A 17,565-nucleotide genomic window follows, 5' to 3' on the forward strand; every position below is an offset into this window, starting at 1 on the left:
AAGCACAAAGCCCTCAACTCAAAACCTTAGTACCATCAAAAAATAAAGGAAGGGGCTGGGAATATGGCCTAGGGGTAGAGTGTTTGCCTCGCATACATGAAGCCCTGGGTCCGATTCCCTGGCACCACATATACAGAAAAAGTCAGAAGTGGCACTGTGGCTCAAGCAGTAGAGTGCTAGCCTTAAGCAAAAAGAGGCCAGGGACAGTGCTCAGGCACTGAATTCAAGGCTCAGGACTGGCAAAAAAATAAAAGAAAACAAAAGGAATATATGACATATAAGTTATAGAAAAAACTTGAAATAAAGTAGCTTATAATGATTAACATGAAAATATTACTAAGAAATTTGGGGGTGGGCTTTGATGGTGCATGCTAATAATCTCAGAACTCAGGAGGCAGAGGCAGAGACATGAGGAACACAGGTTCAAAAGCAGCCTAGAAACCAGGGGCCAATGGCTCACGTCTTTGATCTTAGCTACGTAGAAGGCTGAGATCAGAAGGTCACAGTTCGAATCCAGCTTGAATAGGTAAGTCTGTGAGAGTCTGATCTCCAATTAACCACCAAAAAAGCCATGAGAAGAGCTGTGGCTCAAGTGGTACAGCAGTAACCTTGAGCACAGGGACAGTGTCCAGGTTCTGAGTTTAAGCGCTAGGACTGGCACAATAAAACAATATAAAATAAAGAGCAGCCTAGGCCAATTATTTTTATTTATTTATTTTGGGGGGGGGGGCCAGTCCTGGGCCATGAACTCAGGGCCTGAGCACTGTCCCTGGCTTCCTTTTGCTCAAGGCTAGAACTCTGCCACTTGAGCCACAGCACCACTTCTGGCCATTTTCTGTATATGTGGTGCTGGGGAATCGAACCCAGGGCTTCTTGTATAGGAGGCAAGCTCTCTTGCCACTAGGCCATATTCCCAGCCTCACCTAGGCCAATTATTGACATCCTACCTCAAAACAAAACAATTCAAAAAGGGCTGGGGCTGAATAGTGGCAGAGTACCTACCTATCTAGTGTAAGTTAGGGATTGGGTTTCATCCCCAGTACTGAAAGGTAAATGAGTAAATAAAGACAAAAATTTTGCCAAAACAGACAGAAATACTTTGTAGAGACTGATTCTGTAAGCTTCTATGTAAGACAACTTGCAGAACTATTCAGAAAAATGAGATTAGTTCCAAGCTTCAACGGAATGTCAACAATTTATTTCATTCAATAAAGAACAAAATCAATTGTATTAAAAAAAATTTTGCCAAATACACCTTATCTGAGAAAGTAATAATCCTGAATGAAGTAAGATTACTAATTTAAAATGCTGAAGTAATATTAAACTTTCCTACATTTGGTAGCACAGTGGAGTTTTACACCTTAATTTTGTAGGTATGTAATACTTTTCCAAATTAGCAGTACAGCAGAACAGTGACAGAAATCACCAGTAAGTAATTTTTTTCTGTTTGAGAAGACAGAAATGTAGGTAAGTAGTAGCTTTCAATAACAGTTCCAAGCTGGGCACCAGTTGGTCATGCCTGTAATCCTAGCTACTCAGGAAGCTGAGATCTGAGGATCGCAGCTCAAAGCCCGCCTGGGCTGGAAATTCCTTGAGATTCTTATCTCCAATTAATCACCAGAAAACCGGAAGTAGCACTGTGGCTCAAGTGGTAGAACTAGAGCGCTTGCCTTGAACTGAAGAGCTTAGGGGAAGCTCCCAGACCCAGAGTTCAAGCCCCAAGATGACCCCCCGCAAAACAGTTCTACGAAAATGTTTAAGATCTGAGATGGTTAAGTTTACTTAAGATACCAAGATAAAACTGAAGTGCCAGACTTTGAAGTCAGGCTCCATTTTACCACGTGAACCCCATTTTACCACGTGAACCCCATTTTAGAATCGAACCCTGAGCCAATCAGGTTTGTACCTGTGTCCTAATCTTGCTTGCTTCAACACCTGATTGTTGTAACCTTGTTCTTTGCCTTTATAAGCCCTGTGTAATCACAGCTCGAGGCTCCCTCCTAACCTCCGCTGTGTTGGTGGGTAGGACGAGGCCCGAGTTGCAGCTCGCTTAAATAAAGCCTTGCCTTGCTTTTGCATTTCGGAATGTCTGAGTCTCGGTGGCCTTCTTGGTGGTCGTTTTGCGACTTGGCACAACATTTGGGGTTTCGTCTGGGATGTCCCCAGAGACCCCTGAGACCCCAGACTCCGAAGGTAAGAAAGTAGCGCTGTTCATTCTGTGTGTCTGTGTCTGTGTGATTTGTAGTTTTGTTTTCTGTTTTGGCCAGCCGCATGAATCTGAACCTGTAGGTAGTAAAGGACCAGCTGGAGTGGACACGCTCGTATGGGCAGTCCTGGAGGACTTGGGGGACGCCTCAAGCCCTCCACAGGGGGCTCAGGCTTCCCACTACCACCCTGAACCTGAAGGACTGGACTGGGAGGCCCTTCTAACGGGCGCCCGTCTGGTCCACTCTATATTCGGGGTTGTCTGGTCTGCCTCCTACACAGGAACCGGAGCGAGAGAGCCTCAAGATTGTGTGGTTTGCCCCCTCACAGGGGAAGGAGAGAGACAGTGAGACTGTATGGTCTGCCCCATCACAGGGGCAGGAGAGACACAGTGAGATTGTGTGGTCTGCCTCCTCACAGGGGCAGGAGAGACACAGTCGAACCTGTAAGCGTGGCTCCCTAAGTCTGTCTGTAAGTGTTGTCTGGTCTTTGTGCCTGTGATTATTTTTGTGTGTTTCTTTCTTGCGCTGTGCCTGACTGACAAACGGATGATGGGGAACGTTCCTTCCACTCCCCTGGACTTGACTTTAGCTCACTGGAAAGATGTACAGGTGACAGCCCACAATCAGTCAATCAGTGAGAGTGTCCGCAAAAAAGAACTCTAGGGAGACCCCCACCCAGCCTTCTTAAGCAGAAAATTGTTTGGTGCGCTAAAATGTTTTACTAAGACTAAAAATGTTTTACTAAAACTATCAAGCCCTGGAAAATGAGGCTGGAGAATGGTAAAATCATTTGTCAAAGGTTTTTGTCTTAAAATGTACGGCCAATGCTTATTCTGTGCGCTTTAAGATCTTTTGAAAATGTATGTGTGTGTGCATGTGTGAGTGTGAACATGTTCAAGACTGCAGTATGATGCAAAACTAAGTTTAAGTTTAAAGTCAAAGGGTCATCAAGTTTGGGCATTACCAAATGCTTTAAATGATTTCTCAGGGTTCTTTAATTAAAATTAAAAAAAAATCAGAGCTGAGTGTCTGAAATTTGGATTTAAAAGGATATATATATACTAAACTAATGGGATAGAAGTAAACTCTCATTAACTCTATGTATGTAGGAAGAAATGGCAAAATGGGCCAATGTTTCTCACTAATATATTGTAAAGCTGAATGGATAAGTATTTCTAATTGTAATTCTTGCATTAAGGAAAAATTCAAAGGTCTTCATGCCATGCAGTAACTGGGACTGAAGAAAAAAAAAAAAAAGAGGCTCTTTTGAAACAAGCAGCCCATAGGCAAAGGGCGGCACCTGGTTTCAGAATGCCTGTGAGCTTCAGTTTTTCTGATGCAGATAAAAGCTAAAGTGTTGTGTTAGTGTTAAAAAAGGCTTTAGAAATCAAGAATACATTTCTAGATAAAAAATTTGGAAGTAAAATTGTCCTAAATAATTATTGCAAAGTGAGAAAAGGAGAATTATGGCTACCAAAATGTTTAATTGCCATTCCAGCTTCTTTGTAGGTTTTTTGTAACCGTTTCCAGCAGGCCCACAGAGAAGCACAGGTGATTCCTACAAGTTGGTCGAGATCTAATACTGACCCTTAATAAGTTCCAGGTAAGAGAGCATGCTTAAAAACTACTTCTGGGGCTGGGGATATAGCCTAGTGGCAAGAGTGCCTGCCTCGGATACACGAGGCCCTAGGTTCGATTCCCCAGCACCACATATACAGAAAACGGCCAGAAGCGGCGCTGTGGCTCAAGTGGCAGAGTGCTAGCCTTGAGCGGGAAGAAGCCAGGGACAGTGCTCAGGCCCTGAGTCCAAGGCCCAGGACTGGCCAAAAAAAAAAAAAAAAAACTACTTCTGTGCGGACCACCTTGTTGCTTCTAATTGGAGTAAAGTGGCCTCTTGTAAGACTCACTGATCTGAAATCTGCAGTTCGAAGCCAGCCCGGGCAGAGAAAGGTCCCTGTGAGAGACTTGTCTCTAATCAGCCAGCAGAGTGCTGGGAACGGAGTTGTGTGGAGCTCAAAGTGGTAGGGCGCTAGTCTTGAGCTGGAGAGCTGGGGGACAGCGCTCAGGCCCTGAGTCCAAGTCCAGTGGAAAGTCACTCCTCCTGGGACAAAAGTGATGGAGCATCCAGAGGCAGTAAGCCACTGCTTGGATGGCAGAGATGGTTTCAGATCCTAGAGTCACTCTGTTTGGCCTTTCAAAAGTTAATCAAAGCCGGGAAGTCCTAGAAGAATAGTTCATAAGCATGCCTTTCCAATGCCCATGTCTATCTACTGGGCAGGAACTTGCCAGTCATCTGTGATAGTGGTTAGTAAGGGGAAGTTTGTCAAATGAGAGGGTAGATTAAAATCTCACCCCCACCCCCCCAGGCTGGGGATATAGCCTAGTGGCAAGAGAGCTTGCCTCGTATACATGAGGCCCTGGGTTCGATTCTCCAGCACCACATATACAGAAAACGGCCAGAAGTGGCACTGTGGCTCAAGTGGCAGAGTGCTAGCCTTGAGCAAAAGGAAGCCAGGGACAGTGCTCAGGCCCTGAGTCCAAGGCCCAGGACTGGCAAAAAAAAAAAAAAAAAAACCTTACCCCCCCCCTGCCCCCGCCGCATTTACTCAAAGCTCTGACTGGCAGTGAGAATTTTAAGCTGATACATCTGTTTAGGAAAGAAAGCTTGTAGACCTGAGATTGTGTCCTTATTGAGATCTGTTAAAGGCCTGCAAAGGTAATTTTTTTTAGGTCATCAGAGATCAGTTCCCCAGCCAGTCAAGAAAAAGCTTTTACAAACTAGAATGTTAAAAGGCACAAATTTGTAAACCTGAAGTCACCTATCTGGGCTTCATATTAAGAGAGGGCAAGCGTTGGCTGTCAGATGCACGTAAAGAGACTGTCCTGAAAAAATCCCTGTGCCTAAATCAGCCAGAAAAGTCAGAGTTCCTGGGAACAGCAACAGCAGGCTTTTGCCAGCTGTGGACACCTGGGTTTGCTGAGCTGGTCAAGCTTCTATATGAACAGAGGTATTGACTCTAGTAGACCCAGGGCCATGAGCTTTGCCTCCTGTGCCCCAGTATTCCCAAGAAGACTTGAAGTGGATAAAGAAAATTCCCATGGCCCACAAAACCCCGGACAGAGAAGGAAACAATGACTGGTGGAAAACTTGTGAAGGGAAACTTATCCTGCCACAAGGGATGAATCCACTGAGTTTCTCACATGGGAACCCGAAAAATGCAGGACTTACTCCGACACTCCAAAGTGAAAATTAGACAAGGAGATCAACTTATTGAAGATATTGTTAAAAATTGCAAGGCCTGTCAGCTTGCCAATGCCCCCAATCAACAGATTACTAAAGGAGCTCGCCTCTGTGGGAATAGGCAGGCGTGTATTGGGAAGTAGATTTCACAGAAATTACAAATATTTGCTAGTTTTTGTAGACACCTTTTCAGGATGGGTTGAAGCCTATCCAACAAAGCATGAGACTGTGAATGTAGTGGCTAAGAAGATCCTGGAAGAAATCCTACCCAGGTATGGCTTCCCATCCACCATTGGGTCAGACAACGGACAGGCTTTTGTCTCAAAAGTAAGTCAGGGAATAGCTGCAGCACTGGGGACGGATTGGAAATTGCATTGTGCTTATAGACCCCAGAGTTCAGGACAGGTAGAGAAAATGAATCGGACTCTAAAAGAAACCTTAACTAAACTGGCCTTAGAGACTGGCACAGACTGGGTGTCACTCCTTTTGCTCTGCTTAGAGTAAGAAATTCTCCCTATCAGCTTGGCTTTACTCCTTTTGAAATAATGTACGGGTACCCCCCGCCCATTATCCCTAGCCTTCAGACTGAATTGCTTGCTGATTTGGATGATGCTGAATTTTTGTGTAAACTCGATTATTTGCAGCTCGTGCACAAGAATGTGACCCCAACTTAAGGCATATGATTCTGCTTCTGTCCCTACCCCCCATTTATTCAGACCAGGGGAATGAAAACCTTAGAACCACAGTAGAAGGAACCCTAGACAGCATCGCCACTTGGGTTCATTGCTTCCACACCAGGCCAGCTGACCCCTTTGCCCTGGACAACGACTACCATGGTGGAACATGGGAGGTCTCCAAGCACCCAACTCAGCCACTTCGCCTTCACCTCAAGAAAAGAAAGTTAGACTGAATATTGTTATAATTTTCTTTTTGCCTTCTTTCCTTACTACCCTGGCTAATGTTGATGTTATTTTGGCAGCTCACTCCAAAGTAAGGTGACCCCCTTATTTTAGGTAGTTTTGGGCTTGCTCAGGAATACGGGTATAGCCACCCGACCCTTAGAGCACAGCTGAGAAGTTTATGTATTATTTTGTTGCTTACATTTGGATACTAAACACTATACAGCTAATGGTAAGTCTGTATAGCTGAAAGTTAATTTTCAGTTTGCAGTAATACTGCAGTCCCTTGGTAAAGTAGACTAAGGTTATAGGTTCCTGGCTAGGTAAGGTTCAACGCCCCTGAGTCAGCCTGAAGAAGTTACAGAAGATGGATGATCTTCACCCATCTGCCCCCCTTTAAAACCGAGGGACCAGAGTTGTTTTTGGGAAGATGAGGCAGGATAAACTAGAGGCATGCAAAACAGAGGTACAGAGACTATACTTGTAAGAAATGGTGACAGGCCCTTTGGTTACTACATTGGGCCCTACTGGCCCATGCCTTACCTCTATATCATCCCCTAGACATGCAAGCCATTGAAATGGACAGAATGGAGCCATGATTGGCTCCCAAGGTACCAAAAAGAAAAAGGGGGAAATGAAGTGCCAGACTTTGAAGTCAGGCCCCATTTTACCACGTGAACCCCATTTTACCACGTGAACCCCATTTTAGAATCGAACCCTGAGCCAATCAGATTTGTACCTGTGTCCTAATCTTGCTTGCTTCAACACCTGATTGTTGTAACCTTGTTCTTTGCCTTTATAAGCCCTGTGTAATCACAGCTCGAGGCTCCCTCCTAACCTCCGCTGTGTCGGTGGGTAGGACGAGGCCCGAGTTGCAGCTCACTTAAATAAAGCCTTGCCTTGCTTTTGCATTTCGGAATATCTGAGTCTCGGTGGCCTTCTTGGTGGTCGTTTGCGACTTGGCACAACAAAAACATCTTTTTTTTTTTTTTCAAAGAAAGGGGCAGTATTATAAAGAATAGGTGTAGTTATGTCTGAAGAATCACACATGAACTTTAAACAGACCTGAAACTTTGAAGTTAGCTAAAAACTCTTTGAAAAGAAATTGAAAAAGGTAGCCTTATAAGTATATATACTATAAAATGTTACAATATTTATAAAATACTGTAAAACTGAGAATTACTTCATCCAATATACTTTTCCTATCTTAATGTTTTCAAAAGTATATTTTCATGGTTACTTTAGACAGGCTTTACATGACTAACAGACTATTTAATAAATTATATTTATTATGTAAAGAATCTGAGAGAATTTTGTTTGTAAAAGTTCTACTTGCGGGGCTGGGAATATGGCCTAGTGGCAAGAGTCTTTGCCTCGTATACATGAAGCCCTGGTTTCAATTCCTTGGCACCACATATATAGAAGACAGCCAGAAATGGTGGCTCAAGTGATAGAGTGCTAGCCTTGAGCAAAAAGAAGCCAGGGACAGTGCTCAGGCCCTGAGTCCAAGGCCCAAGACTGGCAAAAAAAAAAAAAAATTCTATTTGCAACAGATTACCATCAACTGGAAAATGACTCAGATAAGACATAAATATAACTTTGACTAAGTTCTCCCCCTAGTAGTGAAGAGCCAGACTAAAGCCATTTTGAAGTCAGGCCCCACTTTGCCACGCGAACCTGAGATAAGCTGGCCCTGTGAGCAAACCCAGGACAAGTTTATTAGGGCCCAGCAGTTCAAGAACTCTAACCGCTGGGAATGCTTAACTCTAACCGCCCCCAGAATGTCTTGAGCCCTGAGCCAATCAGATTTGTACCCGTGTCCTAATCTTGCTTGCTTGAACACCTGATTGCTGTAACTTTGTTTTTGGTCTTGCTTGAACACCTGATTGCTGTAACTTTGTTTTTGGTCTTGCTTGAACACCTGATTGCTGTAACTTTGTTTTTTGCCTTTATAAGCCCTGTGCAATCGGAGCTCGGGGCTTCCTCCTAACCTCCGCTGTGTCAGTGGGTAGGACGAGGCCAGAGGTGCAGCTCGCTTGAATAAAGCCTTGCCTTGCTTTTGCATTTCGGAACATCTGAGTCTCGGTGGCCTTCTTGGTGGTCGCTTCACGACTTGGCATAACAGTAGAACTAGAATAAAATAGTCCCACAACCAATAACCATCTAGAGTGTAATATCTTCTTTTTTTTTTTTTAGACAGTGTCTCATTATGTGTAATCCAAGCATCCTCTAACTTGTGATCCTCCTACCTCTGCCTCCTGAGTGGAGGAATCACAGACGTGCACCACCATACCTGGCCTACTTATGGAATCTTAGACTGTACCAAATAAATGAACCGCTGAGACATTTGCTAAAATATCCTTATTAAACGAACTAACAGCAAGTTAGCCAAAAAGCATGTAGTCCTAAGTCCTGAAAGAATAAAATAACTCAAAGGTAGAAGCATAAGGTTCAGAATATATAGCAGTTTCAAAAGACATAGTAGCATGCAGAAGGGTATAAAGTTTTGCAAGATTTGAAAGGTTCAGGAACAGGATAATGTGGAGTATGCTGAATACAGTGAGCATGGAAAGTGAGCAAGTAACAGTTAAGAAACAACGTGAATCTCCCTCCAGAAATAAAGCTGTGTTTTGAGTCCTGTGAGCGTGAGTCGGGCTGATTTGCTAGGGAGTCGGGCTGGTGTCACCGACAGAGAAGCTGCTGTCTTTGAGGATTGCTAGAACTGAATGGGAGGCTGCGGACCAAGACATACACGGCGGCGGCGAGAAGTTCGGGTCCACAACCGGGATTAGACGGACGGCGGCTGGGTAACCCAGCGCAGCAGAAGGGGGGAGCCGGGGACGCCATCACGACACTTCGCCACCCCCTGAAGGATCAACGGCTGCGCGGGACACACACACACAATCCAGGATCAGTGAGTCCCCCATTACCCTCCCTCCCCCAACAGGAGACCAGCTATCAGAGACCCAAGCCCTACAAAGAAGCTAGATCTCCCTCCCTCCCCCTCCGCACCCCAAGGGAACAAAGAACCCCCAAATCAGGCGGGAAGCTCCCATCAGGCGCTGGGAAGTCAGTTTAGCAGGGGAAGGGCGGAGCAGCCCCAAGGCCGCACAGGATCCTGATCTGGCCGAATCGGCCCTGCCCCCTTCCCAACAGGGGCCGGGGGATGGCCGGCAGTGCAAGCCCCACCCGAGGCGCCTAGACCTCGCTGACTCTTACAACTAAAATCACAGGTGCTGGTGGGCAGTACCAGCACAGCAGGGACACCTGGGCCTGATCACGCCCCCCCCTCGCAGCAGAGGCGAGGTCTGAGGGCGCCAATCCGCACTCAGACAGTTGATCCCACTGGGCCCCACACATAACGCCCCCCACAACGGACTCGCGGGAGGGCACAAACACAACCCAACAACCCGGGACTCGCTCTGGAAGGCGTACCCCGCTAAAGTGGACGGGGCCACAGCGCCAGCGCCTGTTACAGCGGGTGCACAGCGCACAGGTGGGCGGGGCCCCCGGCAACAGCGCCTGCTCTGGTAGGTGTACCCCGCACTGGTGGGCGGGGCCACAGCGGCAGCACCTGCTCTGGTAGACGCGCCTACACAGGCGGGTGGGCAGAGCTATAAACCAAACCTGAGAAGCCATCCACAGATCTCCAGATGCACAAATCACAAAGAAACATAACACAGTTCATCAAAGAGCAAGCCAACTCGCCAGCTCCAAAAAGCAGCACGACTGAAGAGGAGATGGAGAATAAAAAAGCAAATGAGGCCATGTTAACAGGAATGATGGAAAGCGTCAGAAATGAAATCAGAAAACAATTCCAGGAGTTTAGAGAGGAAATCTTGAAGGACACCCAGGAAGCCAAGAAAGAAATGGAAGCAAAAATGGATACAATGCAAACCTCCTTTAAAGAAATGGAAGCAAAAATGGATACAATGCAAGCCTCCTTTAAAGAAGACCTTAACATCCTGAGAACTGAAATGCATGAAAAAATAGATTTAAAATACAACTCTTTAAAGGAAGAAATTTCCAGGATCAGAGCTGATCTGACAACCATAAATAGCTCTCTGACATCCATAAACTCCGCAATTGAATCCACAATACAAAGGGTTGACCATATGGAATCCAGAATCTCTCGCCTGGACGATGAAGCAGCCGACAACAACCAGAAAATGACCACACTCCAAAAAATGGTGAAGCTTCAGGGCAGACTAATCCAGGAACTAATGGACAAAGACAAGACATATAATCTGTGCATAATTGGAATAGAAGGAGCCGAATATCAGAGCAGAGGGCTTAAACATGTTCTCAATAAAGTTATTGCAGAAAACTTCCCCAATCTCACAAGGGACCCCATCCAGGTAACCGAAGCCTATAGGACACCTGGCAGGCCAGACCCCAGACCCCAGACCCCCAGACCCCAAGGCACATAATATTCAAGACTTCAGATCTCAAGATTAAAGAGCAAATTCTGAATTCAGCCAAAGCGAAGAAAGAAATTTTCTACAAGGGGAAGAGGATTCGAATAACAGCTGACCTATCCACACAAACTTACCAAGCACGAAGTGAGTGGAAGAACACCATCCAAGTCAGGCTAACAATATGCAACCTCGGATCAAATATCCAGTGAAATTGGAGTTCACATTCGAAGGGAAAACCAGATCTTTCCACACCAAAGAGGAGCTAAAGGAGTATGTGAATAAAAAATCAGCCCTACAGCGAATTCTAAGAGGGGAGCCCCGCCTAACAGAGATCGTACAAGACACAAAGACAGAAACAGAAAGAAACTACAATAGCCAAAGTCCAACAGAAAGAACAGCTCACTAAAGAAAAAAAAAAGGAAAAAACAGCCCAACAAGAAAATGGAAGGAGAAAAAACACCCTTATCCTTGATCTCTTTAAATATAAATGGTTTAAACTCTCCGATAAAGAGGAGCAGACTGACAGGATGGATCCACAAACAAAAAGTTGACATCTGCTGCCTACAAGAGACCCACCTTGGGGCTGGGAATATGGCCTAGTGGCAAGAGTGCTTGCCTCCTACACATAAAGCTCTCGGTTCGATTCCCCAGCACCACATATATGGAAAACGGCCAGAAGGGGCGCTGTGGCTCAAGTGGCAGAGTGCTAGCCTTGAGCGGGAAGAAGCCAGGGAAGGTGCTCAGGCCCTGAGTCCAAGGCCCAGGACTGGCCAAAAAAAAAAAAAAAGAGAGAGACCCACCTTACAGCAAGAGACAAAAACAGGCTCCGAATAAAAGGATGGAGCAAGATCTACCAAGCAAACACATCTACCAAAACGGCAGGTGTAGTCATCCTGATCTCAGACAAGCTGGACTTTTCAGTAAAATCAACTCAAAATCCAGAATCAAGACATCACGGTGATAAATGTATACTCACTGAACAAAAGAGGCCCTACATATGTCAAGCAAATTCTCACAGAATTATAGAACAAGATAGACGCAAACACAATCATAGTGGGTGACCTTAATACCCCACTCTCTCCAAGAGACAGATCCAACACCCAGAGGATTAGCAAGGGAGCTGAGGACCTAAGTAACACCATATCCCAAATGGATCTGACAGACCTATACAGAATCTTCCACCCTACAGAGACCCAATACACCTTCTTTTCAGCAGCCCATGGATCATATTCCAAAATAGACCACATCATAGCCCACACAAAGAACCTCAGCAAATACAAAAGTATTGACGTCATCCCATGTATTATATTTGATCACAGTGGATTAAAGGTAACCCTCAACAACAAAGGATACCACAGAGGCTATACACACTCTTGGAGGCTAAACCCCACACTGCTATCCAACACTTGGCCACAGACCAAATTAAAGATGAAATCAACGAATTCATAAGCCACAATGACAATAAAAACACATCACAAAGAAACCTATGGGACACAGCTAAGGCAGTACTGAGGGGCAAGATCATTGCCCTCAGCACTCACATTAAAAGAATGGAAGCAGACAGAGCAGGTGAATAACCTCACAATGAAACTAAAACAACTGGAGAAACAAGAAATGACAGAATCTAAAACGACTAGGAGGAGAGAGACCACAAAGAATAAAGAAGAGGGCTGGGAATATGGCCTAGTGGCAAGAGTGCTTGCCTCCTATACATGAAGCCCTGGGTTCGATTCCCCAGCACCACATATGTAGAAAATGGCCAGAAGTGGCGCTATGGTTCAAGTGGCAGAGTGCTAGCCTTGAGCAAAAAGAAGCCAGGGAGAGTGCTCAGGTCCTGAGTCCAAGGCCCAGGACTGGCAAAAAAAAAAAAACCAAAAAGATTAAAAAAGAGATAAATCTGATTGAAAACAGAAAGACCATTCAACAAATAAATAAGACTAAAAGCTGGTTCTTTGAGAAAATAAATAAAATTGACAGACCCCTCGCAAGATATACAAAAAAAAGAAGAGACTCATATACGTAAAATCAAGGACTCCACCAGGAAAATTACAACAAGTACACACGATATTCAAACAATCATAAGGAGCTATTTCCAAAACCTCTACTCAGCAAAAAACAATAATTTTACAGAAATGGATCAATTCTTAGAGAAATACAAACTGCCCAAACTGAACCAAGAAGAAATAAATCAACTAAACAAACCAATAACTTACAGTGAGATACAGGAAGTAATCAAGAACCTCCCAACAAAGAAAAGCCCAGGCCCAGATGGATTCACCAACGAATTCTACAAAACTTTTAGTGAGGAGCTAATTCCAATACTCCTCAAACTCTTCCGCGAAATAGGAACAGAGGGAGAAATCCCAAACTCATTCTACAAAACTAATATCATACTCATTCCCAAACCAGGCAAAGACCCAACAAAAAAAGAGAACTACAGACCAATATCACTAATGAACACAGACGAAAAGCTCCTTAATAAAATATTAGCTAACAGGATCCAGAAACTGATCAAGGGCTGGGGATATGGCCTAGCGGCAAGAGTGCCTGCCTCGGATACACGAGGCCCTAGGTTCGATTCCCCAGCACCACATATACAGAAAACGGCCAGAAGTGGCGCTGTGGCTCAAGTGGCAGAGTGCTAGCCTTGAGCGGGAAGAAGCCAGGGACAGTGCTCAGGCCCTGAGTCCAAGGCCCAGGACTGGCAAAAAAAAAAAAAAAAAAACAGAAACTGATCAAGAAAATCATACATCATGACCAAGTAGGCTTCATCCCACAGTCACAAGAATGGTTCAACATCCGCAAATCAATCAACATAATTCACCACATAAACAGATCTAAAATTAAGAATTACATTGTTATCTCAGTCGATGCCCAAAAAGCCATTGACAAAATACAACATCCATACTTATTAAAAGCTTTGGAGAGAACAGGAAGAGATGGAACATTCCTCAAAACAATAAAAGCCATATACAACAGACCAACTGCTAATATCATATTAAATGGAGAGAAACTTAAATCATTCCCCCTAAACTCAGGAACAAGACAAGGATGCCCACTGTCCCCACTTCTTTTCAACATAGTGCTGGAATCCCTAGCCATAGCAATAAGGCAAGAGGAGGACATCAAAGGGATCCACATCGGCAAGGAAGAAATCAAGCTATCCCTATTCGCATACGACATGATCTTATATCTGAAAGACCCAAAAAACTCAGTCCCCAAACTCCTACACCTAATAAACCATTTGGCAAAGTAGCACGATACAAAATCAATCCACAAAAGTCAGCAGCTTTTCTGTACACCAGCAATATACAAACAGAAAAGGAAATTATGGAAACAATTCCATTTACAGTAGCCAAAAAAAGAATAAAGTACCTAGGGATCAACTTAACCACGGACCTATTTAATGAAAACTATAAAAATCTAATAAGGGAAATCAAAGAAGACACAAGGAGATGGAAAGACCCCCCCATGGTCATGGGTAGGCAGAATCAATATAGTGAAAATGGCCATCTTGCCCAAATTGTTATACAAATTCAATGCAATCCCTATCAAAATCCCAGCCACATTATTCACTGAAATAGAGAAAACAATCCATAAATTCATATGGAACAGCAAAAAACCTAGAATACCCAAAGCAATACTAGGCAAAAAAAAAGCAGTGCAGGAGGTATCACAATACCAGACTTCAAGCTCTACTACAGGGCCATCATAACAAAAACAGCCTGGTATTGGTATAAAAACAGATCGGAAGACCAGTCGATTAGAATTGAAGATGCAAAAATAAAACTGCACTCTTACAGTCAGCTGATATTCGACAAAGGAGCTAAAGACATACAATGGAATAAACATAGCCTCTTCAACTACTGGTGCTGGGAAAACTGGGCAGCCATATGCAGAAAACTCAAAGTAGACCCAAGCCTATCACCATGCACCAAGATCAACTCAAAATGGATCAAGGACCTCAACATCAGACCTGAATCCTTGAAACTACTGAAGGACAGAGTAGAAAAGACGCTAGAACTTATAGGCACAGGAAGGAACTTACTGAATAGAGTCCCAGGGGCACAACAAATAGGGGAAAGACTGGACAAATGGGACTACTACAAATTAAAAAGTTTCTACACAGCTAAGGACATAGCCACCAAAATAGAAAGACAGCCAACGATATGGGAAAGGATATTTACCAGCACAGCAACAGACAAAGGCCTGATATCTGTCATCTACAGAGAACTCAAAAAACTAAGCCCCTCCAAGCCCAATAAACCTATTAGGAAATGGGCAAAGGAGCTAAAGAGAGACTTCACAAGAGAAGAAATAAAAATGGCAAAGAAACATATGAGGAAATGTTCAACATCCCTGGTAGTAAAGGAAATGCAAATAAAAACAACCCTGAGATACCACCTCACCCCAGTTAGAATGGCCTATACCCTGAACTCAGGCAACAACAAATGCTAGAGGGGGTGCGGGGAAAGAGGAACCCTTCTCCATTGTTGGTGGGAGTGCAAATTAGTACAACCACTTTGGAGAACAGTATGGAGGTTTCTCAAAAAGCTCAATATAGACCTACCTTATGACCCAGCCATACCACTCCTAGGCATCTATCCTAAACAGCAAACCCCAAGATATCAAAAAGACATTTGTACTTCCATGTTTATCGCTGCACAATTCACAATAGCCAAAATATGGAAACAACCCAGATGCCCCTCCACAGATGAATGGATCCAAAAGATATGGTACCTATACACAATGGAATACTACATAGCGATTAGGAATGGTGAAATATTGTTATTCGCAGGGAAATGGTCAGAACTCGAACAAATATTGTTGAGCGAGACAAGCCTAGAACACAGAAAACAAAGGGGCATGATCTCCCTGATATATGACTGTTAACAAAGGGAGATGGAGAGACAATAGAGACCAAGTCTGTGAAACCAAAAACTGCTTGTCAAATAGTATTCCCCACAGGATTGGGGCAGCAACCCAACAGTATGTAACTAAAACCAAACAATTACTCAACATATAAAGGTCAAAAATTGACCTCTCAGGGGACTACAATAAGTCAAAAGCTATGTTGTTACATTCATATAAGACTACTGTCGACATATTATCTAATATCGACATTACATTTAAAGCCCTAGGCGAACTTTCTTGGGCGTGGCCACGTGGCTAATGTATATATTCTTGATACATTGTATATTGTATATATGTCTACCTGACCTAGAGAAGGGATAGAAAAACAGGGCGTAAGATATCACAAGAAATGTACACACTGCCCTACTATGTAACTGTACCCTTTTTGCACAACACCTTGTCAAAAAATTTGTGTTCAATTAATAAATAAATTTATAAAAAAAAAAAAAAAAAAAGAAAGAAAGAAACAACGTTAGAAGCCAGGTACCAGTGGCTCACACCTGTAATTCTATCTACTCAGGAGCCTGAGATCTGAGGATCACTGTTCCAAGCCAGCCTGGGCAGGAAAGTCTGTGAGATTCTTACCTCCAATTAACCACCAAAAAATCAGAAGGGCCACTGTTGCTCAAAGTGGTAGAGCTCAGTGACAGCACCTAGGCCCTGAGCTCAAGACCCACGACCAATAAAAAGAAAAGAAAATGAAGTTAGAAATGTAAGTCTAGATATCAATGAGATAATTAGGATTTCACGCTAAAAAAGTTTTGAGGCAACTTGGTAGTAGATAAAAGACAAGTTTGTATATTTTGTGTGTATACCAGCCAGTCCTGGACTTGAACTCATGGACTGGGCACTGTCTCTGAGCTTCTTTTGTTCAAGGCTAACACTCTTATCACTTGAGCCACAGCACCACTTCTGGCTTTTTGTTGATGTGGTACTGAGAAATCAAACCCAGGGTTCACGGATACTAGTCTAACACTCTACCACTAAGGCACCCCTCCCCCCCGCACCAAATTTTTTTTTTTTTTCTGGCCGGTCCTGGGCCTTGGACTCAGGGCCTGAGCACTGTCCCTGGCTTCTTTTTGCTCAAGGCTAGCACTCTGCCACTTGAGCCACAGCGCCACTTCTGGCCATTTTCTGTATACGTGGTGCTGGGGAATCGAATCTAGGGCTTCATGTATGGGAGGCAAGCACTCTTGCCACTAGGCCATATCCCCAGTCCCAATTTGTATATTTTTTAAAAGAGCAGCAATAGTAGCCAGGCCCCAAGTTCAAGCCCTTGGAATGGCACCAAAACAAAAGCTCAACCTAATAATCATTAGGAAAATGTAAACCAAGATATCATTTCAAACACACTGGCCTAGCAAATAGTATTTTTATTTTTTGTGTGTGCCAATCCTACTGTTAGAACTTCTGTACACCATCATAGCTTCAATTCTGGTTTTTAGTGGTTAACTGGAGGTAAAAGTCTCATGGACTTTCCTGCCTGGACTGGCTTTGAACCATAATCCTCAGATCTCAGCCTCCTGGGTAGACAGGATTAAATGCTTGAGCCACTGGCATTCCACACAAATTATTTTTTAAAAGCCTAAGAAAATAAGCAAGGATGTGGAGCATAATTAGTGAGGATGTGGAAAAATGGAACCCTTATACCCTGCTTACAGGAATGCAAAATACAGGTTCTGTTAGACACAGTATGCCAATTCCACAAAAAACTAAACAGAATTACAACCTGATTGAGGTGCTATATATCCTCAAAAGAAATAAATGAAGGGACTTTAAGAGATACTTACACATCCACATTCATAGTAACATCATTCACAATAGCCTAAACTTGGAAGCAATGTTGAATATATATAATATATCAGTATAATATATATTACATATAT

At 43.8% G+C, this 17,565-nt stretch overlaps 1 protein-coding gene across 4 annotated transcripts in view; it reads right to left on the minus strand.

The window, feature by feature from the left end:
* Evi5 (ecotropic viral integration site 5) overlaps positions 1 to 17,565 on the minus strand; it is a 165,482-nt gene that overhangs the window by 40,946 nt on the left and 106,971 nt on the right. The gene's annotated exons all lie outside the window — the stretch shown is intronic.

The sequence above is a fragment of the Perognathus longimembris genome, chromosome 7, assembly GCF_023159225.1.
Source record: "Perognathus longimembris pacificus isolate PPM17 chromosome 7, ASM2315922v1, whole genome shotgun sequence".
Lineage (NCBI taxonomy): Eukaryota > Metazoa > Chordata > Mammalia > Rodentia > Heteromyidae > Perognathus > Perognathus longimembris.